Source organism: Sorex fumeus, unplaced genomic scaffold, assembly GCF_029834395.1.
Source record: "Sorex fumeus unplaced genomic scaffold, SorFum_2.1 ptg000006l, whole genome shotgun sequence".
Classification (NCBI taxonomy): Eukaryota; Metazoa; Chordata; class Mammalia; order Eulipotyphla; family Soricidae; genus Sorex; species Sorex fumeus.
This window is the reverse complement of record NW_026606063.1, coordinates 7038727-7062912: the sequence shown is the minus strand read 5'-3', so window position 1 is coordinate 7062912 and position 24186 is coordinate 7038727. Positions and strand designations below refer to the sequence as shown.

The following is a 24186-nucleotide window of genomic DNA, read 5'->3' as shown; positions in this document are numbered from 1 at the left end:
GACTCAAAAGGCACAAACTTCCTGTTATCAGGTAAATAACTTCCAGTGTCTAATGTACAATGTGGTGGCCACACCTAACAATATTGCATCATCTACTTGGAAGCTGTTCAACCATACAGAATGGGAAAGTTCTCAACACACACACATACATGCACAATGTAGCTATATGAGAAGACAGATGTACTCTCTAATCTTCATGTGGTAAGCATTTGGAGTTACATACAGCTACCAAATCTTCACATTGGGGCTGGAGCGATAGTACAGTGGCTAGGGCATTTGCTTTGCACGCGGCCGACCTGGGTTCATTCCCCACCATCCCATATGATTTCCTGAGCACCGCCAGGAGTGATTCCTGAGTGCAGAGCCAGGAGTAACCCCTGCTACTTTTTGTGCATCACCAGGTGTGACCCAAAAAAGAAAAAATAATCTTCACATTGTACACCTTGCACTTAATATATTTAATTACATCTTAATCATATATTAATTATATCACAGTGACACTGGGTCCTAAAACTATGCTCTGGACAGTTGAATGTAGGATATCTGAAAAAAATTAACTTGGGAATCTTGAATTTCTGATTCCCTGAACTGTCTGTACCTGTAGAAATAGGCTTTGTTAGGAGATAGGAGCCAGCCTGGCTTAAAAATGAGCCAATTCTCGGACCATTGAGATAGTATAGGGGTTAATGCACTTGCTTTGCAGGCAGCCTACCCACGTCCCATACCTGAAACTGCATATGGTCCCTCTAGGATCAAAAGGAATGATCCCTAAGGTCAGAACCAGGAGTAAGCCCTGAGCACTGCTGGGTATGATCCCCTAACAAACAAACTAACAAAATAAAAATGAACTAACTCTCACTCTGACCCACATGGGAAATTCTGGAGCTTTGAGGTAGGTTTTGTACAACAGGGGCTACCAGATGTGGCACTCACCTATGGGGATAAGACTTGAGTGTGGGCCCAGAGGGAATTGGAGTAAGAGAGCAGAACATGAAATTGGATTAGGGGAACTTATGATAAGAAGCACATCTCTATTTCGGTATTTAACATCATGGTTAGATCTTGGGCAACCAGTTCTTCTTTGGTGTGGATAGAGGTCTTGAAAGCTGTGGAAATCAACCACCACCTTCAACTGAACCACCACCAAGATGGTAAATGTCAGAGTCACAAAACTCTGAGAAGTAAGCAGATTGCAATGTAGCAACCAAGCAAAACAGAATTCTTTGCAGCAGACTGTATTTCACAAGGGCCTGAGTAATGACTAGGGCAATAGCAAATGCCCTCATGTGGAGCAGCAACATCACTGAGAAGTTGGCTGGTACTTACCTAGAGGCCAGGACTCGGGGGGAAGTTGCAGTTATAGAAAAGGACTTAACAGGAGCAACGCAGAGGGCAGGATAAAAGAAAAGCAGAGACAGCTGTGAGAAGGGATGGCAACTTGGTCCTCCAAACAGATACCGAGGCTGAAGTGGTGCCAGGAGGACTGCCAAATTCTGTGCTGATGCACGAGAGAATCCACGGTGATAAGGGGGACTGCAGAATGTAGAACTGGGAGAGACCAAGGAAGGATGAGGTGCAGGTTCGGTCAACACAGTCCTAAGTGAGAATGCTGCATCCAATTTCCGAACCTGAGCCTGTTCTTAGTCCTGGAACACATGAATCGAAGGAGAGATGGAGTGTCTCGAAGAACCTGACACCGGTTCTCTTAGTGTTTCTTCAGTGTGTATGTGTGTGTGCATGCATACGTGAGTGTGTGTATGTGTGTAGCAGTTTTCCTTCTTTAATGTATGTGTGGTGATCAGGAAAAAGCAGAATATGCTGATCTTTGGGAGGATGCTGGGTTCAGGTTCTACACTGATGAGAGTACCCAGAGGGGCCCAAAGCATCATCAAAGCACCCATATTAGAGCAAAGGAAAACTGGGACCAGCCAATGAATGCAGCTTTCGCCCAGATCTGTTTCATGGTACGCCCCAAGGTCTTCTTCCAACCTGGTGGTTATCATTGGAAATATAGTTGGAATGGATACAGGTCGACCAATTGACATGACCGTTGTAGTATTAGAGTTACTGTAGCAGGAAAAGTCAATCGGAAGCCCCTGGCCTTGTTTCCTCTTCAACCCCTGCCACAAAACACTCAATGTGTCCCATCATGGGAGAATGGCATTCAACTTGACAGGCAACATTTTATGCTCATGCTCTTGCTTCAGAGCTATTCTAAGATATAAAGAAAACTGGGATTTTTGGCATTCTTTTTACCCAGATTTCCCTACATCAACATTGTCCATAAGGGAAGAACAAGGACAATAACTATGGCTACGGTACTATCCTCTAAAGTATGAGTCTTTGGGGGCTGGGGCAATAGCACAGCGGGTAGGGCGTTTGCCTTGCACGCGGCTGACCCAGATTCGATTCCCAGCATCCCATATGGTCCCCCGAGCACCGCCAGGAGTGATTCTTGAGTGCAGAGCCCGGAGTAACTCCTGAGCATCACCGGGTGTGACCCAAAAAGACAAAAAAATAAAGTATGGGTCTTGTGTGGATGGCAAAGTGGCCCAATGTTCTAGGGCATATCAGGACTTTTCCTCTAGAGGGCAATTTACCATGCCTGTATCTTTTACAACCAAGGAAGAAGCATGATATGAGTAGCTCTCTTGAGGTTGAAGTAGAAAGTAGTTTGGACGTGATGGCAATCTGGCTGCGACATCTGTCACTCCTCTGATGACCAGGGTTGAAGTGGAAGGTGGCTACCTCTGAGTAGGATTCAGATCAAGAAAGGATTCATCCCTTCAGCTCAGCCATAACACTCAGCCCACACCACGTGTCACATCTCATTAGACTAGAGAATCCATGGCCCAGGAAAAAGCAGTAAACTCCAGCAAGTTGCCAAAGAAGGGCTATTGCGTAGCTTCTAGGATTCTGGAGCATGACCAGATGCAGGACAGAACTGGTAACATTGGTGAAATGTGCCTCCTGGCAATCTCTTACACCCTGATCATTCCTGAGCATTGCATCATTGGGCAATCACACAACCCAAATTACCCATCAGGAACTGGGAAATACCAGGCCCAGCAGCTCAGATGTTTGGGTGAATCTAGGAGCCATCTTTTAAAACAGAAACATGCTTTTGGGTTAAGTTTGAACAGCACCAGAGGACATAGACAATTGGGTGAACAGATGATCCAAATGTTTCTCCTACCATATTTTGCACTGACTACTCTTCCCTTTATCAATGAGAAACACCCTTGATTAGGTGATAGAGAAGGAAACGTCTGAGCCTGGTAAAGAAGGAGTGGTATTGGTTTGTGGATGCAAGAGGAAAATGGAATGCTCCTTCATTATCTTCAGGGCAGTGCGGTCAGTGCTATATCCATTTAGTGTGGAAGGGAATTGAACTGAGAGAAGAGTAACCATGGCTTAGCTGGCTGGTCAGGTGCCCCAAAAGAGCAAGCATGGAAGACTGCAGACACAACCTAGAGACCTAAGAAAGTGAGCCGAGCTATTGTGAGGGTCTTCATATAAGATGCTAACCAGCCCCGAAGAGCATTCAGTACAATTTGGCATCCGAGCCAGGAAAATGGGTGTCAGTGATGCCTTCATTCAAATTTCCACTTGCTTCCCCCACGCTGCTCCCACCATTGACAGAATGACCAGGATCAAGAAGCTGATCTGTGCCTAGTCTCGGTAGCCACACACATTTGAAGGCTGTCTTTAAATGCGGCCTCAGAGGAAGAGCACTTGAAGAGAGCTATCAGGGAAACAATTAGACAGTGAAAGAGTCTTTTCCCCCATTTGACAGAAGAAACACAAGCATCAGGGAGACTAAATGACCTAACTAGTGACTACTTAATGTCAGGAGGTGTCCTTGGCTATTTTCTCTGTGTCTCTTACATATTCTTTAACTCAGGACAGATTGAGTGATGGCATTTCTTTGAGGCAAACTCCACGGGCAGAAGTTAAGAAGTCTATTATTCTATCAGGGTCGGAGTTCAAGAAGTTTTCGCCCAGCGAGCCTCTGTTCCAGTACAAAGGACCTTCTTTATCAAGAAGCAATAAATTATTAATAGACGTATTAACCTGAAGAAGGACCAACGTGTCTTTACACAATCTGAACTCTTGGCTTCCTTGGTATTTATTCACCTTGTTTTTGATTAGAGATACCCAAGTATTTCATGTTGGCATATTTTAAGCACCCAGGTGAGCCTATGGTACTGGATGGATCAGTGTGGACACTATGGTGGACACAGACATGTTCTGAAGGCTAGATGTGCACTGTGGGAGTCCTCTTTTATGGGGGGGGTGGACTCCCCAACATTTTGGATGTCCATAAACATACATGTACTTTACTGGAAACAAGATGGTTTGGGTCTATAACCTTTAAAATATTCTTTTGGGGGGGGCACAACTGGAGATATTTGGGGGTCCCACCCAGCTCTGTGCTCAGGCAGTGCTTCCCACCATGTGGGAAGCCGGGAATCAAGCATGGGTCACCTGTGCTCAAGGCAAAAACCCGTGTGCAAGTGATAATCTGCTGTATTATCACTCTGGCGGGCCCGTGTTTTGTAAAAACGTCTGTGGGGCCTAGCTGGGTTATTCTAATACCAGGATCCTTGGTATTCTCCCTTGTCCTGCTATCTGTCCTTCTGCCCCAGTGATATTGTGACAGAATAAATGATAGAAATACATTTTGTTCATTGTCTCCTTTCCTGGCAGAGAGTTTCTAAAATACAGGGATACTTTTTTTGAGTGCTAGGGGTTAGGGAGGGTCTTTCATTGTTCCTAATAAGCCCCTTACAACTGTGCTCCTGCTAGTGAGTCAACTCTTGGAAGAGCCGGCTGGTTGCCAGGCCACCAACTGGATGCTTGGAAGAGTTGAGAACTTGCAGACTGGTGGAGACTTCCAAATGCTGGCGAGTGGTCTGCCTGGAGGGGTCAGAAGAGCCCAGCCGTCCCCTTCATCATGTCTCCCCCAATGCATTTCCTCCCACTTGGGCTGTTTTCCAAGCTAGGCCTTTGTAGTGCTTGTAAGTCAAATGTCTTTCTAAGTTCTGGGAGCCAACTATGGCTAGAATCCAAAGAAGAGATTGTGGGAATGTGGGTTTATAGCTGGTTGAGGAGAAGGTCTAGAAGTTTGGACTTGGCCCCAAAGGACGGCAATGTTGAGCCCTTCCTTAACCCATGATTCTGCTGAACTCCTGCAGTTAGGTGGGGTCAGAATGGAATCACATTGTGGTGTCCACAGAATGTGGGGTTCAGAAAAAACAAATTCCCACAGATGCTATATGGTTCTTCAGGCCCAATCACTTCACTCCCCTCCATCCCCAGCCCATGAGAGACCAAAGATGAAATGACAAAAATACCAGGATGATTCATTCAAGTCAGTGAATCTCTACTGAATAGCCGCCATATGTAAATGTGTCAACTTCTCATCCTGGGCCAGTCTGGGTCGGTACAGAGAGTGACTGAGAGATCCAGGACATAATCCCAGGGTTCAAATACCATCTTTAGTACACACCGGGTCATTCTCCCCTCCTTCTTCAAGAAACTGAGAAACTTGTAAGGGTTGGGGAGCGAAAGAATTGGAAAAATGAAGAGCTCAGTTATCTAACAATCTCAGCTTAAGGATAGAAATGACTCCTATGACCTCTACCCTAAACTCTCAGGGCCAGTCAGCAGAATTGACTTCTGTAGGGGTGTACGTTGGTCATAGCTGGTCATTCTCCAGTACACGTTAGGGTGATAGAAACTGTTTCAATAGTTCTGAACCACGCGGGAGATGTTGTGGAACTGATTAGGAGAGGGTTGAACAGAGGCACTTTTGGTTTTCCCGGCTTTGAGATTGATTCTATGTTCGTTTCAGCGGAGTTACGTGCCCCAACATACATGTGCCTCAATTGTGTGCACGGGAACCGTGCATTAAAAAGCCCTCCACCCCTGCAGAATAAATCAATGAAATATGCACGCACAATGAATGGCAGATGGCGGTCCTGTGTGTCACGGGTGGGTGGCTATGTTTATGATTTTAAAGGTTTTTTGTTTAGTGACTTTTTGTTGAAGGCTTCTAGGGGGGAAGGAACAGAAAAGGGGTTTGTCTAACCACAGTTTCCACCACCACCACCACCACCACCACGAAGAGGTTCAGAGTCTAGGGGACAGGGAGCAGCGCCTTCCAAGGGGGCTAAGATCCAGTTCTAGGGGTGCTCCAAGAAGAAGGGTGCCTACTCAGGACTTAGACTTAGTTCTGTGGCACCTCAAGGTGGGCCAGTTCAAGAACTGCTTCTAGGGCGCATTGGCTTCCCCTGACGCTGGGCTTGGAAATGTGAGTCCCTAGAGTTTTGTTTTTCCTTGTGCTCCACGTCCACCTTCTCCGAGCTGAGCCCAGGTGCAAGGTCCCTGGTTTGTGGTAAGAGGGCTCCTCTCCTCTCCTCCCCTCCCCTCCCCTCCCCTTCCTTCCCCTCCCCTCCCCTTCCCTCAAGGTCCTCCCCTCCCCTCAAGGTCCCTGGTTTGTGGTAAGTGGGTTCCTCTCCTCTCCTCTCCTCCCCTCCCCTCCCCCCCTCCCCTCCTCTCCTCAACTCTCCTCAACTCTCCTCCCCTCCCTTCCCCTCCCCTCCCTTCTCCTCCCCTCCCCTCCTCTCCCTCCCCTCCTCTCCCCTCCCTTCCCCTCTCCTCCCCTCCTCTCCTCTCCTCAACTCTCCTCCCCTCCCCTCCCCTCCCTTCCCCTCCCCTCCCTTCTCCTCCCCTCCCCTCCTCTCCCTCCCCTCCTCTCCCCTCCCCTCCCCTCCCCTCTCCTCCCCTCCCCTCCTCTCCTCAACTCTCCTCCCCTCCCTTCCCCTCCCCTCCCTTCCCCTCCCCTCCCTTCTCCTCCCCTCCCCTCCCCTCCCCTCCCCTCCCTTCCCCTCTCCTCCCCTCTCCTCCCCTCCCCTCCCCTCCCCTCCCCTCCTCTCCTCTCCTTTCCCCTCTCCTCCCCTCCTTAGTGATACAGTGATACACTTACAAATTTTTGTGCTTGGGTTTCAAGTTATACAGTGATCGAGCACCCATCCCGAGATAAGTACCGGGAGGTTTTTATTTACTCCCTGGCTTGGAGGGAGGTAGGTAGGTTCCACAGGCTACCCCCGCCTCTCCGGAGGCCAAAAAAAAAAAAGAAAAAGAAAAAGAAAAAGCGAAAGGGACGCGGCCCCTTTAAGGCATCCCGGAACCCGCCCCCGGGGCCGCCGGCGTCACGCGGGCCGCAGCCAATCAGGGGCGCGCGCGGCCGGACGCATTACTAGGGCGACGGCCCGACGCGGCCGCTCGGGGATGAATTAGCGGCGACCCCCGCGGACCCCCAGCTCGCCTCGCGCCCCGCACGGCGTCGCGCGGCGTCGCCCGCCCGCCCGAGGTCTGCAGCGGTCGGGGGCGGGGGGGCGCGGGCGTCCGGGTGCGCGGGGCCGGGGGATCCCCGGGCGGGTGGGCGGGGGGCGCGGGCGCTGGACCACGCGGGGTCCCGGCGGGGGATGCGCGGGGCTGGGGCGGGGGGAGACTCCGAGGCGCGCCACGTGCGGGGCCTGCAGGGGAGCGGTCGGGGGAGGTGGGGTGGGGTCCGGTGGTCGCTGCTGCCCACCCCCCTCCCCCCCCCCCCCACGTGTCCTCCGGGCCCCGGACCCCTCCGGGCGGGCTCTGGCAGCCCAGCCACGCCCGATCCGGGAGCCGGAGCCGACGCCTGCCCGGTGGTGGTCGAGGTGCACCCCAGGCTGCTCCCCCCGGGGCCAAGGCTGGGCACAGCTGCTGGGGGCGGGCGGGGGGTTGCGGACGTGTTTTGCCCCTGTGCGTGGACGCCTGGGGCGAGGAGGACGGGGGACAGTCGCGTCTGCCTTCCCTGCAGGGCATTTAGCGGGGATTCCCTGGGCGCACGGTTTCGAGGTAAAAGACTGGTGAGGGCGGGTCTTGCAGAGCTCAAGTCCGATCCTGTCCTACCAACTTTTGGATTTCAGCAGAGAACCCCCTTCTCGCCCGCCCACCCGCCCGCCCATTGCGGGAAATGCAACCAGTTGCATTAGTTTTCACACCAAATGTCAGAAACCAACCTGTCTGCATGGAAGTCCCGCAGAGCAGAGCTGTTTTTTTTTTTTTTTTTGGTGGCTTTTTGGGTCACACCCCAGCGATGCACAGGGGTCACTCCTGGCTCATGCACTCAGGAATTACTCCTGGCAGTGCTCGGGGGACCCTATGGGATGCTGGGATTCGAACCCAGGTTGGCCACATGCAAGGCAAACGCCCTCCCCGCTGAGCTATCATCTATTTCTCCGGCCCCTGAGCTTTGAGAGTGTTAAAGGGAAGCATATCTCTGGCCGCTCTGGCCTTTAGTGTGCCAGATAAGCTTGAGATTAAGGGCAGTCCCTGTTCTCTCGCAGGTCCTGGATTTTGTGGCCGAGAAACACAGTAGTTCATTGTGTTTCAAGGTGTCAGGGGCCGCAGTCTTGGAGTCCTGGCTTTGTCAGGTACCGTGGAAGGGAGGACTTCTCTGCCTTTTGACTCCAGCACAGTGGAGCGGTGGGCTTCCAGAGGGGTTTCGGCTTATGCAGTTGCTGACAACTTAGAGGAAACAGGCAGCACCCCCCTCCCCGCCCCCAAAGGGATCTTCCAGAGGGATCCCTGAGATGTGGTTCTTGGTGGGGCGGGGAGGGATGATTTCTAGTTTCTTGTTTTTGTTTTTGCTGTTTGGGTCACAACCGCTGATGCTCAGGGGTTACTCCTGGCTCATGTACTCAGGAATCACTCCTGGTGGTGCTCAGAGAACCATATGGGATGCTGGGAATCGAACCTGGGTCAGCCATGTGCAAGGCAAACGCCCTACCCGCTGTGCTGTCGCTCCAGCCCCGGTTGCTAGTTCCTGCATGGCTTCTTTCAGTACCTTTGGGAAGCCAGCCTTTGGTCCGTGTCTTATCTCTGCGGCCGGCAGAGCATTTCTTGTTTTTGCTTTTTGAAATGTGTATAGTAGTTCTTGTCCTGACAGTCGTCGCCTTGTGCTGTGGAGGGGAGTCGGGGAGCACTTACGTTAAGGAGGGTTTGAAAAGGTCACAGGTGACGACCGTCGTCCCTCTACTCTGCCAGGGTTCCAGGACCTTCTGGGCGCTAAGTCAGCCTCCCAGCAGCATTGTGAAACTGGGGCTTTCTGTTTAGTGTATCTTCTCTGACTTCCTGATGAGGAAACTGAGGGACACCAGAGTTTCATTTGCCCCCGGATGACACGAGTAACGATTCCAGCCCAAGTGCCTGGCCCCTGTGCACCCCTGTGTCCCCTGTACCATGCAGATGTGTGTTGTCTCAAGGGGAAGTACAAGGAATGGATTTTTTTTTCCTGTGAGGTAGTTTTGCTTGTGATCGTTCCCACGGTTCAGTAATAGCTGTGATTCTTTCTATTGGCTGTGTTCAGGGCTTACTCCTGGCTCAGTGCTCCAGGGTCACGTTGAGCGGTCTTTGGAGGACCGTATGCATGCGGTGCAGGGGATCAAACCAGGGTCAGCTGCCTGCAAGGCAAGTGCCTTACCGCTGTGCTGTCTCTCCAGCCTTGTTTTGCCGGGGGGACTTTTAAAAGAAAGCTCCTTGCTTTGACTGGCACTCATTTCCCTAGTCTCTCCTTAAAGCGAAGATGATGGCAGGGCTAAGTGGTTGGCCGGTGAACCTTGATGGAATCACCCTTGTCAAGACTTCGGGATTGGTTCTTGACTATTATTGTTACTTGTTTGTTTGTTTTTTGCACCGTACCCCAGCTTACTTCTAGAGCGGGGCACAGGGATCCCTCCTGGTGGTCCTCAGGACCTTAGGTGGTGCCAGAAATTGAACCCAGGCAGCTGCGTGCAGGGGCAGTGCCCTCCCCGCTGGACTCTTCGCCTGTGCTGTAGAATCGGGGGCCGGACTGCAGGCTAAGGGCACGGGGCTCCTCGCCAGCACGGGAAGCCGTGGCCGGGTCAGAGCAGCCGATTGTGGGGGTCTTTGAGAGGAGCCAGGCAGAGCTGCTGTCGAGAGAGAATCTGCAGCCAAGGGGGTGGTGGTTTTGTGGACAGTGGGACCTGGAGGATTTTTGTAGATGGTGCTCTGGGGACCAACATGGTGCCATGGGGACAGTGTCCAGGACTCTGTAGACAGAACCTGGCCTCCAGCCCTGGTGCCACCTTCCCCTGCCCCGAGAGAAGGACAGTTGACTGAGTTACAGGACAGACTTCTTGTTCTGGAGGTGACTTTGGTGGCAGGCAGAGGGTAGGTCCCTTTCCGTATCCTAGACCCAGGCTGGCGAGGGGGGAGTCAGCCTGTGATGAAACTGAGTTCCGAGCTGGCCACACACTGGTCAGCGCATCTCGAGCACAGTGAAGGCCGGGTGGGAGCCCCAGGGTGTGTGTGGGGGCTGCCTTCAGCGCCAGGGACACTGGGCAAGGGCTGCTTGCTTGGTGGTAGGGTCTAGTTGGGGGTTGGGGGTAGTAACTAGGGGAAAGGGTGGATAAAACGGGAGCTTTCTGGGGTCGAGGAGAGGGATCAGGGGCCTCGAGTATGTGCCAAGTATCTCTGCGGGGCCTCTGGGTTTGGGGAGAGTTGTGAACCCAAATGAACGCACCAGAATGGATTCAGAGCATCCTCCTGTCTCTCTGAGGTTTTTGGACACGGACCCCTCTTCACCAGGGGTCCGGAGCATCTGGAAGCGGCAGCCCTAGAGGAAGCTGTCCCGGGAGGGAGCAGGCAGGAGAGAAGGTGTGCTGAGGGTCCGGAAGAGAGAATAAGGATTCCTTTCCGCCGGAGGCTTTGGCTGCATCTGCGCAGAAGTCATTTGAATCTGGGAGCAATTACCGCTGAGTTCTGTAGTTCCCTGGGCCAATTTCCATCCCGATGTCATGCTCTGTTGTCTGGCGTCCAACAAGGATGGGAGATCAGCTGCCGGCGTGGCTGCGGAGCCTGACAGAGCTGCAGGCTTTCAGGAGCATGTGACGGACGCAGACGGACCAGAACCGTCAATGCACACCCAAGAGTGGGTGAGGAGCCGAGGCCCGAGTGTGTGCCGGAGAGTGAGCCCCGAGTTTAAGGCGCCTGCCTTGCGTGCTGCTGATCTTGGTTTCATTCCCGACGACCCCTGTGGTCCACCGGGCACCACCAAGGGTGATGCCTGAGTACTGCAGGGTGTGGCCCAGGGCATTCCCCTCCCCCCCACCCCCACCGACTTTGCCATTTTCAAGATAAGGACTCTGATAAATGCTCTGATGTAAACATGATCGATATATTTGACTTCGGATTTCGTTCATGGAGAGGACTTAATGACACCATCCAAAGAACAGAGGGCAAAAGACAGACCGGAAGGAGAGCTTTGCAGGATTCAGCTCCAGAATACGTGCAGAGATGTCCATATGTTTGTATTTAAGAAAGAGTTGCGTATATAAAAAAAAAAATTCACAGAAGTCTTGCACAGGCCAGCCGAGCATCTCTGAGTAGTCGGCGTGTGTATAGAACGGCGCTTAACGTTATTAGTTAGTGGGGAAATGCAATTATAGCAAGAGTGAGATATTATTACGCTCCTTCCAGAAGGACTCCAGTTAAAAACCGATTGGTCTGGGTGGGTCCTGCAAGGGCGTGACGTAGGGGAGCCGACTGCTTGCGTAGGTGGTTGGTTGGGAATGAGAGGTGGCCCACATGGAAGTTCTGGGGGCCCCATGCCCTGCTTGGGATGGAGCGATTCCCTCCCCGGGAAACTGGTGTGCATGTCTGGCCCCGACTGTGGAAGGAGGTGATTTCCTTAGAGTCATCTTTCTTTCTTTTCTTTTTTTTCCTTTTATTTATTTTTTAAAATTTTTTATTAGTGAAACACCTTTAAGTACAGTTGTAGGCTTACAAATTTTTGTGCTTGGGTTTCATTTATATAATGATCGGGTACCCATCCCTCCACCAGTGCCCATTTTCCACCACCATGGATCCCAGGATCCCTCCCACCCCCATCCTCTGTGGCAGGGCATTCCCTTTTGTTCTCTCTCTCCTTTTGGGTGTTGTGGTCTGCAAAAGAGGCATTGAGTGGCAATCATGTTCGGTCCAGAGTCTACTTTCAGCATGCATCTCCCATCCTGGGAGGAACCTCCCAACACCCTTTATTTTGGTGCTCCCTTCTCTATCTGAGCTGCCGTTTCCTCTAGCATGTGCGGCTGGCCTCCAAGCCATGGAGTGAACCTCCTGGTACTTATCTCGGCTATTCTTGGGTGTTAGTCTCCTATTTTGTTACTTTATGTTCCTCAGATGAATGCAACCTTTCGATGTCTGTCCCTCTTTCTGACTTATTTCGCTTAGCATGATATGTTCCATGTAGTACCACTTGTATGTGAATTTCATGACTTCATCTTTTCTAACAGCTACATAGTATAGAGTCATCTTTCGAAGCACCTTGATTTGTCCTAGCCCCCGACTGGATGAAACCCCATGGAACCCCGCTGCGTGTCACAGTAGAAGGGGCTAAGGCGTGGGGTGCCGTCAAAGGAAACGCTTCCCCCCACGCAGCGAGAGAGAGAGAGTGGACGGCCATCCCAGCCCTGCGTGGAAGGGCCCACAGCGAAGTCCTGTAGCTGCTGCGGGCCCTGGGTCTTCTGCCTCTGATGGTGTTCCCGTTCCCCCCCAACCCCGTCAGTGTTCTGTGTGCGGCGATGGTGGCACCCCACGCAGGTGTGAGAGTGCAGACTACTCAGATGTGCGCGCCTCCTCCGTTCAGGCCAGACTGGGCCCTGTTACCCCAGTTTCGCTTCGTGTGTGGAAGACCCATGGGGAGATGGAGAGAGAGGTGGGGATTTTTTTTTTCTTTTAAGATTCTTTTTTTAAAATTTTTTTTTATATTTATTTATTTATTTTGCTTTTTGGATCACACCTGGTGATGCTCAGGGCTTACTCCTGGCTCTGCACTCAGGAGTTATTCCTGGCGGTGCTCGGGGGACCATATGGAATGCTGGGAATTGAACCCGGGTCGGCCACGTGCAAGTCAAATGCCCTACCTTCTGTGCTATCTCTTCAGCCCCTTTTAAGATTCTTTTTAAAAAATTGGATCACAGTAAGATAGACCCCTTACAAAACTGCTCAGGGTTCGATTTCAGTCCTACAGCGTTCCAGCACCCGTCCCTCCACCAGTGTGCGTTTCCCAGCACCTGTGTCCCAGGTTCCCTCCCATCACCCCCGACCCCCAACCTGTCTCTGTCTCTGTCTCTATGGTAGACACTTTCTTCTCTCTCTCTCTCTCTCTCTCTCTCTCTCTCTCTCTCTCTCCCCCCCCCCTTTGGGCATTGTGATTTGCAATACAGGTAATGATGATAGGTTACCGGGTCTCTCCCTTTACCTGCTTTTAACACTCAGATCTTGTCCAGCGTGATCTTTCCCAGCTATTATTGTCATCCTGGTCCCTTCTCTAGCTCTCCTATCTTCTGCCCCACACGCGATTCAATGGTTGATTCCAGGCATCGACCAGTTTCCTCCTAGCTCCCGTATTCCCTGACTGTGGATATTAGTCTTCTAATATATATATATTTATATATATATATTTATATATTACAAGTGAATGCAGGCATTCTGTATCTGTCCCTGAGAGATGTTTCTAACCCAACTTCCAAGGCTTCTGAGAGGCTCTAGGGGAAAGTGATGAAATCGCCAATTGTTCTTGTTGCAAAAGTGACTTCTCTAATCATTATGCGAAAGGCAGAGAGGGAAAGGAGAGAGAGAGAGAGAGAAACAGCCTGGAGGCACCCTCTTCCCTCTGAGTTCCATCCCACCGTCACTCCCCATAGAGTTCCCTAAGCCCCGCCAGCAGTAATCCCTGAGCACAGAGCAAGGAGTAAGTCCTGAGCACCGCTGGGCGTGGTCCAAATACCAAAACCAAAACAAAAAGGCAGAGGAGCCTCAGGCATCTCTCAAGCATCTGCTCTCTGGATCACCAGTTATATGTCCAAACTCCTGACCCGTGGATTAGTTTTTTTTGTGTGTTTAGAGTTAATGCCTCTTGCAAGCGTAACCGAAACTGGTCAATATCCATTATGAGGAGATGTTGGTTTCTCTGGATTCCAATTTCTCGTTCTCCTAAATGTGTCTGGTGAGAGAAGGCGGGCCCTGGCCACTCCCCTCCTGGGCCAATTCCTCCAGGGCCGCCAGGACTAACTGCTGTTGCTTTGGCTGCAAGCTCTTGAGTGAAATCTCTGGAGTGTTCCTGCTGGCAGCGAGGGTGGCCTCAGGTTCCCTCACCTCCCGGGGGCCTTGCCTCTGGCTGGTATCTGGCGGCAGGTGGCTGGAGGAGGGGGTGATGAGGAGGTGAGGAGGGAGCCCAGCCTGGTACCCTGCAGCTCACGCACATCCACATCCCCAAGCCGAATGGACTTGTCGGCCCCCTGGTCCCGTGGTTCTTTCTAATGTGGACCCTTTAAAGGTGGACCCTCTCTCGCCCTCCTCCCTGTCGTATGCTGTTCTGGTGGATCTGGCCGTCTTTCAGTACTCCTGTGTGGTTCCTGTTACATTTTCTGAAGTTCTGGGAAAGTGTGGCTGGGTTTCGCTGTTTGTTGTTAGAGACATAACGATAATTTATGATGCAGTATCTCCACCGGGGAGTTTGTTGAGTTTCCGAAATAATAGGTTGAAACACTTCAGTGGTGTTTTTCCACATGGCCAGTCATTCCCACTGATTGACAGAAAGCGGGAGGGAAGAAAGCTGTTTCTTTGTTCTGAAAGCAGGGAGCTAGTTCAGAGGTAGGACTTGAAGAATAGCCCCGCGGGGGGCCTGGTGTGACCTCCCCTTGCCGAGGTCCTTCATGCTCAGAGGGACATCAGCACCGCCAAGCTGCTGGCCCGCAGAGAAGGGCACCACAAGTCCAAGTTAATCTCTGGCAAATCTCTGCTGGTCGCAGCTATAAATAGTTCCTGTCTAGCGAACGGGCTGGCCAGCAGTGATTTGAGTCTACCCTGCATTTAGTTTTTCTCCAAGCCATAGTATTTATCTCTCTTCTGATCTAGAAATTCTTTGACTCTCAAGCTGTGGGAGCATGTTGTGGGCTTACCCCAAATGCTGAACTAAAACCAGCTCTCTGTTTTCTGTCCTGCAGCTTAACTATAGTGTGTGTGTGTGCGTGCGTGTGTGTGTGTGTGTGTGTGTGTGTGTGGTAACAGATTACCACAAACTTGGTGGCTTAACACAACAGGAAGGGTTTTTTTTCCTACCCCCCAAATTTTGGATGTCAGAAGTCTGAAGTTCAAATCAGTGGGTTGGCATCGAAGCAGGGGCCAGAACCTCCCCCAAATTGCTGGGATGAGTCTGTCCTGCCACTGTTTCTGGTGGGTGGTCTGTGTTCCTGGGTCCTCGTGGTTCCTGTCCCTGCCTGGTTAGTTCTTCGGTCCTAGTCACATCCCCCCTCCTCCCTTCCCAAAGGTCAGCTCTGCTTAGATTTTGCGCCATCCCAGTAGAACATTGTCACCACCGGCAATCTTAAAATCTCGTTTCCTCACTCTCCCTGCCTCATAAGGAAAAATTGCGGGTTCCAGGGATTAAGGCGTGAGTGTCTTTTGGGAGAGTTATTATTTAGCCATAGGATTTATTCTGTGATTAGAGGTGCAGAAATTGATTCCTGGGAGTCCAAAGCTAGAACCCACTGCTGTTTCTTTTGCTGTGTGTTTCGGGTAAAAGTCATAATCTCTGCTGAAGTGGATTTGTTAAAAAACAAAACAAAACAAAATCTTGTTTTTTTTTTTGGATTTTAAATCAAGCTTTCTGGTTGGAGATGTTTGTCAGAAGTCTAGGGAGCCCCAGGCACCCAGTGCTTCCCCGTGGCGGCATCTTGCACAATTCTGGCCCAGTATCACAGTCCCAACGCTGACCGTGAGTCCAGCTCCAGGAGAGTGTCGCTCCCCCTTCTCTCGTCTCCGACACCCACCTGGAGGTGGATGGATAAATGGACCGATGAAGCCTGTAATCCCCCTTGGGATGCTGGCTTCTAAATTTCTCCTCTGGCCCTGGATGTCGGTCGTTAGTTCTTTTTTCTTGCTCAGCTCAAGCAGGCCCAGTAACGTCTCCAATCGTGAGACTTATTGTTACTGTGTCTGGCATATCGAATACGTCACGGGTACCTTGCCAGGCTCTCCTGTGCGGGCGAGATACTCTCGGTAGCTTGCCGGGCTCTCCGAGAGGGGCGGAGGAATCGAACTCGGGTCGGCCACGTTGGCTGCGTGCAAGGCAAACGCCCTACCGCTGTGCTATCGCTCCAGCCCTTCCTTGGGATGAAGCCATTGGGCACCGTCTAGGTCTTTTCTGGATTGCTTCGCTTGTCTGTTTTGTTTTGTTTTTGGACAGTTTTGAAGGTGTCTCTGTGAGTCCCACTTGTCATTTTCGCTCAGTTCAGCGTGTAGTTCTGCCTTGCTTGGATTATCTGGCCTCAGTAGAAGTGCAGGGAGTGTTTGGACTTCTCAGTTCTCTCCCAATGGTGTATGTGGGACCCGACCTTACGCTCAGGCCACGCTGTCTTCCAGAGCATTGCTTTGCAGTAAGTCCTGACAGCGGGACGTGACGACCTCCTCCTTGGTTCTTTGTAAGACTGAGAGTTGTCTCATCTGGGCCTTGCAAACCCACCCGAAGTTTAGAATCGGCTTGTCAGTTTCTGCTAAGACTTAGTCAGGCGTGGACCTGATGGTGATTTCTGATCTCTTCATTAGTGGCAAAAGTCATCACCTCCAGCGGTAAATCCCCATTAGCCTTGAGACCACTTTCTCCTTCCCTCCGCCCCACCCTGTTCTCGGCCACTCCTCAGTGGCTTTTCCATCTCTATTTGCCTGTTGGCTTTGTTTCACCTGTGAGTGGAGTCTTTTGTCTCTGGCTCTGCTCTTGAACAGAATGTACCAAGTACATTTTAGAGATTCACTTTGTATTTTCCAAGTACTGCTCCGCTGCATGGCAGTTCATTCGTTAGTGGACAGTTGGTGTTTTCGTGGCTCAGCCATCGTGAACGTTCATTCATTCATGCACCGTCCTTTCTCCTTATCTGTGGGGGCATCCCTTCCAGATCCCCGAGTGGACGGATGCCTGAGACTGTGGCTAGTGCCGAATCTCTGGAAGTCTTTTCCCCCCGTAATACATAGGCACCTATGATATTGTTTTAAATGAGGTATGGTGAGAAATAAATAAAAGCGACTCATAGACAGCTGGCACTGTGTGGTAGCACTGCTTTCCCGTTGTTCATTGATTTGCTCGAGCCGGCCCAGTAACGTCTCCATTGTGAGACTTGTTGTTACTCTGTTTGGCATATCGAATATGTCACGGGGAGCTTCTTGCCAGGCTTTGCCGTGCGGGCAAGATACTCTTGGTAGATTGCCGGGCTCTTCAAGAGGGGCGGAGAAACTGAACTCGGGTCAGCCAGCTTGGCCGCGTGCAAGGCAAACGCCCTACCTGCTGTGCTATCGCTCCAGCCCATGGCAAGCTAGAAAGGTTGTAAAATATTGCAACAAAAGATACAGGATATGCTTCCTCTCTCCGGATACCTCGTTTGTATGTAGTATTTTTGGGACGGTGGTTGACCCAGTAACTGAAACTGGGCGAGCAAACCGCAGCCCAGGGCGAACCGCTTGCTTTGTTTTTATGTAGACGGAGCGTGTTGTCATTTTCCCTCTGACTTATGCCTGGGAGTTGGGTTTCTGGGTCGTGGGCATGTGCCCTGACTCTCCTGGACCCTATTTTGCAATTCCTTCAGGGCCTGGGGGTTCCCTTGCTTCACAGCCTCGCCCACGCTGGTTACTAGCTGTCTTGTCGGTAGGACGTTCTCATGGACTGGGACGTTCCCTTTTACATTTCCTTGGTGGCAGAGTTGAAGCTTGATTTTCTTTCCTGTGCTTCTTCGGCATTGGTATCTGTTCTTTGGAGGAGAAGTGTCCTTTGGCCATTTCATTTTTTTATTTTATTTATTTATTTATTTATTTTTGGCTTTTTTGGGTCAAACCCAGCAATGCACAGGGGTTACTCCTGGTTCGTACACTCAGCAATCACTCCTGGCGGTGCTCGGGGGGACCATATGGGATGCTGGGAATTGAACCCGGGTTGGCCGCGTGCAAGGCAAACCCCCTACCCGCTGTGCTATTGCTCTAGCCCCCCTTTGGCCATTTAAAAATCACATTACTTGCTGTTTGATTCCTTGAGCTGTAGATGTTTTGAAATATTTCGGGTAGAAACCTCTTGTCTTTGGGCTGGAGCGATAGCACAGCGGGTAGGGTGTTTGCCTTGCATGTGGCGGACCCGGGTTCGATTCCCAGCATCCCATATGGTCCCGTGAGTAGTGCCACCAGGGTAATTCCTGAGTGCAGAGCCAGGAGTAACCCTTGTGCATCGCTAGGTGGACTCAAAAAGCAAAAAAAAAAAAAAAAAAAAAAGGAACCTCTTGTCTTCATCTGTGTATGTCTCATGTGTGCAGTATATGTCGATTTCAGTCACAGTTCTGTCACTAGCACAAATGTCCACTCATTCCGGAATTGCCTTTTCGCTTGAAATGTGCTTCTTTAGTTTTATCTTTTTTTTTTTTTTTAAATATACATGTATCTGTAGCCCTTTGTGTGCCGAACTCACTAGTCCTAGTAATTTTTTTTTTTTTGGTGGGGGAGGAGTAGGATATAGTTTTTGGTTTTCAGAAAGCTTTTATTTAATTTTTGGTGTTGGGGCCCTACCCAGCATTGCTCTGGGCTTTGTGCTCAGGAGTGAGCCCTGGCAGTGCTTGCGGGACTGTCGGTGGTCCTGGGGGTGGGACTTGGACCTGCCACACGCTGGGCAAGTGCCTTGACCTCTGAGCTCTCTCTCCAGTTCCACTCGGGCTTCAGAGACGGTGATTGACCCTGTCATCCGCGCACAGGGACAGTTCCCTTCCGTCTTCCTCGCGTGGCTTTGTTTCCCGCCCCCGGTGTCTTGCATGGCCGAGTTGCTGGCCCTGCTTTGAGAGAGCCGGCGAGAGGGCCAGGCAGCCTGGTTTGCTCCCGGGCTGGGCGGTGTTGCGGGCGTGCTGCCGCTGTCTTTGCCTGAGGTGTCTGTAAGAGGCTCCTTCGTGAATCTAAGATGCTCCCCTTGATTTCTGGTTTTGAAAATTTGTTTCTGCGTTTTTCTCATGAGCCGGCATTGGGTTTCATCAGAAGATTTTCCTATAGAGATCAGTATACTCATAGATTTTTTTTTCTCCCCAAGTGTTTCTGTTGTGGAGTGCGTGAATTGATTCTTGAATGTTGAAGGCACCTTGAGCCCCATTTGTGTCTATTCATGTGTAGGCCTGTAAAGCATTTCCTGTTCTTCTGTTTTCTGGAAGAGATTGCCTTCTGTTCTTTAAGCATTTGGTAGAACTCTCCCGGGAAACAGCCTTGGCCAGGAGGGGTGTGTGGTGTGTGTGTGTGTGTGTGTGTGTGTGTGTGTGTGTGGAGTGTGTGTGGAGTGTGTGTGTGGTGTGTGGTGTGTGGTGTGTAGTGTGTGTATACGTGTGTATGTATACGAATGTGTGGAATGTGTGTGGGTGGCGTGTGTGTACGTGTGTGTGGCATGTGTGGAGTGAGTGGAGTGTGTGGTGTGTATGGAGTGTGTGTGGGTGGCGTGTATGTGTGTGTGTGTGGCGTGTGTGTAGTGTGTGGTGTGTAGTGTGTGTAGTGTGTGTATACGTGTGTATGTATACGTATGTGTGGAGTGTGTGGGGTGTGGGTGGTGTGTGTACATGTGTGTAGAGTGTGTGTACACGTGTGTGTGGAGTGTGTGTGGGTGCTGTGTGTGTGTATGTGTGTGGCGTGTGTGTATGTGTCGGGTAGTGGTGGGGACACGTTCTTGATGTGGTTTGGGCTGGAGTGCAGAAGGTCTTTAGCTCTTGCTTCTACACAGTTTTGCTTCTGTCATGCTGCCCTTTTCTGGTCGAACAGGGTTTTCTGGGGGCGGGCAGGTGGACGGGCAGGGGGTGTCTGGTTTTTTTTTTTATTGTGGGCTTCTCTGTCTGTGTCCTTGGTGTATGTGAAGCGAACAGGAAACCCGGGGGGCCTTACCCCCAAGTCTTTGACCAGGCGAGACGCCTGGCTGGCTGCTGTCTGTCCATCGGTCCCTTCCCACCCCATCCCCTCTCCTCCGAGTTCGGGGTCGGTACAACTAGATTGAAAAGTGGCGCTCACTGGGGCTTGCGCCCTTGATAACGTGCTAGGAGCTGGGGTGCACTGTGGCACCTCACGCCCACGAGCCAGGACTGTCCTCGAGTCTCCGCAGCCTTGGGCCTGCGTGCAGGGCTGGGCCTGAGCCACGGTGAGCATCCTGCTGCCTGGTTTGACAGCAGGCAGGAGCCAGGTCACCATGGCTTTTGTGTAGAAGGAAGAGAGCGGCGGTGAGGATGTGTCCAGGGCCGGGAAGACACCTCGGAAATGAGCTTGGGGTCAGATGTGGAAGTCTCACTGTCTCTGTCTGCACCCCGGGGCTGAAACGCCTCCCTCTCTCCTAGCTCTGGTTGGAGTCCCTTCCCCTTTATTGGGGTCGGCGGTGTGCACGGCAAGGACCCTAACCCTTGTATTCACTCTCCAGCCCTAATTTTAGCACTGGAGGGAGCACTGTCCTCCCGTTGTTCATCTATTTGCTTGAGTGGGCACCAGTAACGTCTCACAACAAATTGTAAGACTTGTTGTTACTGTTTTTTGGCATATCGAATACATCACGGGTAGCTTGCCGTGCAGGTGAGATACTCTCGGTAGCTGGCCGGGCTCTCCGAGAGGGGCGGAGGAATCGAACCCAGTTCGGCCAGGCCGGCTGCGTGCAAGGCAAATGCCCTACCCGCTATGCTAGCCCTAATTTTACTTTCAGAAGAATAACAGAACAACCCGCAGCCTGTTTGCTCACTGTCTCAAGGCTCTTGGGCTCTGCCCTGCTCTGGTGGCTGTGCGGATGAAGACAGATGGGCAAAAAGCAGGGAACTGGGCGCACTTGGGCTGACCGCTGCAGCCTCTGGCCCTGCTTCCGGCCCTGGCGAGAGCCCTGGGCTTCCTCCAGCTCCGGGAGCCGGAAGAGCAGAAAGGTGGCTCACTCATCTCACTGTGTCTCCTTCCGTGTGCTTTCATGTCAGGGAGGTTTCTGATTTGAGATGGGACTGAGGATGGCTACAGTTTTCTGGCTTTAATTCCTAGTCAAACGAAATAGCTGTGTTGTGAAGCGCCCAACAGAAGCCCGTTTTCTTTTTCTTTTTTTCTTTTTTTGGCTTTTTGGGTCACACGTGGCGATGCACAGGGGTTACTCCTGGCTCATGCACTCAGGAATTACTCCTGGCGGCGCTTGGGGGACCATATGGGATGCTGGGAATCGAACCGGGTTGGCCGCGTGCAAGGCAAACGCCCTACCCGCTGTGCTATTGCTCCAGCCCCAGAAGCCCGTTTTTAATTGGATCTTTCTGTAAGGCAATTACGTAGCTGGAGAATCCTCTGAGAAGTTTTCAGTTTAGCAGTGTTTTCAGTTCACATAATCCTTACCTGGCTTGCCAGATTTTCATAATTCTTAAAACCACGTAAGCCAGTAAGCCCCGTCCTGACCACACGCAAGGCACACCACAGCCTCCCGCAAGCTCCACACGCCTCACGCCTCACTCCCAGGGGCGAGGCGGAGAGGCAAGGGCCTTCTCGTGGGGGGGGGGGGGGGTTGACTTCTCAGATGCCCGTCCCCAGTGCAGGGGCTGCGGGCCACCTCCTCAGAGAAGACTGATTCCCCGAGTGGGCCCCAGAAGCTGGCCTCTGGGTCCCGGGCCCTGGTGGTCACGAGCCCCCAAGTTTGAGCAGTTCCCCTGGAGGGGGATTGGCTCGCCAGGGGGTGAGTGGCCACCCCGAGCCTTCCGTACCCGTCTCCTGCCCAGGGGATCGTCCCCGGCCAAGCTTTCCCAGGATGGAAGGGAAGACAAAACGGAGAGCTGCTCTCAGGGCCCAAGCTCTCCTGACAAACAGCACAGGAAGAGGCAGGGGTGCCAAGGCCTCCTCTTGGGAATTGGGCCAGCGAAGAATGTTCACCCCGATCCCCCAAAGGCTTTCAGACCCCGGAATTTCCAGATTCAGAGACTGGCTGCCCCAAGGCTGGGCTCACTGCTAAGATTCCTGCAGAGAGGGAAGTATCCCAGCAGGCCCGGGCTGAGATTCCAAGGCTGGAAGGGGAGCGTTTGGCTCTGGCCAGTTGCTTTTTCTTTTCTCGCTGGCAGTTACAAGGTCCTGGGGCCAGAGATGGTCCAGGGTGAAGGCGCTTGATTACTCTTGGCTGACCCCAGGTCAGTTGCTAGCCCTGCATAGAGTCCCTCGAGCACTGCCAGGGGTGATCCCTGAGCCGGGAGTGTGTCCCTTATTCCCCACCACAACACACACACACACACACACACACACACACACACACACACACAAAGTTCCAGTGTCTTTCCTAAAGCTGACATTGAACAACGGTGGGCAACTAACTTAAAACTTCTTTTTCTTTTTTTTCTGTTCCTCCCCTGCCCACACCTCTTTGGATGGCGGTTGTGGTGATCATGGTGCTCCCTGGTGCTCACACCCTTTGATGAGACGTTGCTTATGGTTGGGATGCTTCCCATTGGCCTGGGGTGGCACCCTTTTTGGTGGGGCTCACGCACTTGTCTGGGGTCATGACGATGGGGTTCGAGGACAGCACGGCTGCCACTGAGACTTAATCTCGAACTCCGGAACCCCAAACGATGGAAGAAACGGAAAGTGGTTTACTTGGTCCTAAGTCCCGTTTTGCAGTTTCCAGTGGCAGCTCCTGGGGAGCGAAGGGGCCGACCGCTGTTGTTCTTGGAAGGGGGATGTCCAGCCCTGACATTGGTTAATGCCAGTGTGGCACTCGGGGCTGTTAGTTAAGCCACGTCCAAGCGTGTGTTGCTGGTGGCACCTGCCAGCGTCCACACGTTGACATGTGAGTTTGCCGCTGCTTTGAGGAAGGGGGATGTGGAATTAATTGGACGTGGGGAGCGTGAGAACAGCAGGTGGTTTAGAGAACTCCTCTTGAGAAACCAGGCTCTTCTGCCTGGCCGGCCTTTGCCTCCCTGTCCCCCCCCCCCCCCTCTCTCTCTCTCTCTCTGTCTCTCTCCTCTTTTCCTTCACCTGCTTCTCCACCCCCCGGCCCGCTCTGCCCATCTGCCTGGGAAGAAGCACTGGAAATGTGACTTAATAGGTTAACAGAGTTATTACCTTTTTTGCCTTAAAAAAAATTGGGGGCCGGGGCCAGGAGATAGTCCAGTGGATAACTGTCTAGCAGGCCGCACTGTCTCCCAAGCATCCCTGGGAGCAGCCGTGGGAGCGACCAGCACAGGCAGGTTGACCGGGACACCCGGGCCTGACCAGTGCCCGTTCTCACTGTCTGTCCCAGTGACTGAGAGCTGCCAGTGGGCAGGCTTCTGACCTTTGCTGGGGTGTGGGCCTTGAGAGTTGCTCAGCACCTTCTTAGAGGAGGACCTACTCGCCAGGAAGCGGAGACCGGAAGGTCTGACTTGATGCTGACCCGGGGCCAGCCGGTGGGCGTTTCCAGGGTCGGGTTTGCAGGAGGAGGGATATGTGGTGAGTGCCAGAGAGGCTGGCGCTGTGGCAGCCTCCCAGGACAGGGAGAGGTTTGGGGCCACTGGGTGGAAGGGAACAGGGTGGAACCGGCTGGTTGGTCGATTGCGTTAGAAGAGGGGCCAGGCGCATTCAAGTCCCCAAGAACTTGGCAGTGGCCAGGAACGGCCGTGATACTCTGCAGATTGTGGAACTGGAACCAGCGGGGGTCACGGAGCATCCTCCGCGTTCAGGTCGCCCTAATGAAAGGAAGCCGCTGCCACTCGGGCCATGCAGGCAGCCGGATTTCGTACATCAGGAGTTACCTATAATTATTGCTGGTTTCTATAGTCATTCGGATGTAATTAAATACTGCCGCAGACTGTAATCAGCTGCCCAAAGTTTGTACAACTGTGTGCCCCCTCTCATTCCGCTCCAGCCCGAGAAGGGTCCCCTGGGGTTAACGAGCGCAGAACCAGGCCGGCCTGAGGAGGAGGTGTGGCGTTGGGCAGCTGGTGACCAGCCTTGGGGAGCAGCGGGTTTCACCCTCCTTCGGCTGTGAGCAGACCAAGACCGCACCCTGTAGATTCCTTCCGACCATCGAGACCTCGGCCCCCGCCCACAGAACCTTCCGGGTGGGCCTCATCCCTGCCACCCCAGTGTGCGCTG

The 24186-nt window shown here is 52.3% G+C and overlaps 1 protein-coding gene across 1 annotated transcript in view; it reads left to right on the top strand.

Moving 5' to 3' along the window:
• The first annotated feature begins 7283 nt into the window (after positions 1-7283).
• LCLAT1 (lysocardiolipin acyltransferase 1) overlaps positions 7284-24186 on the top strand; it is a 161135-nt gene continuing 144232 nt past the window's right edge. The window contains exon 1 of the mRNA XM_056126221.1: positions 7284-7378. The gene's annotated coding sequence lies outside the window, so the exon portion shown is untranslated. The remainder of the gene's footprint in view (positions 7379-24186) is intronic.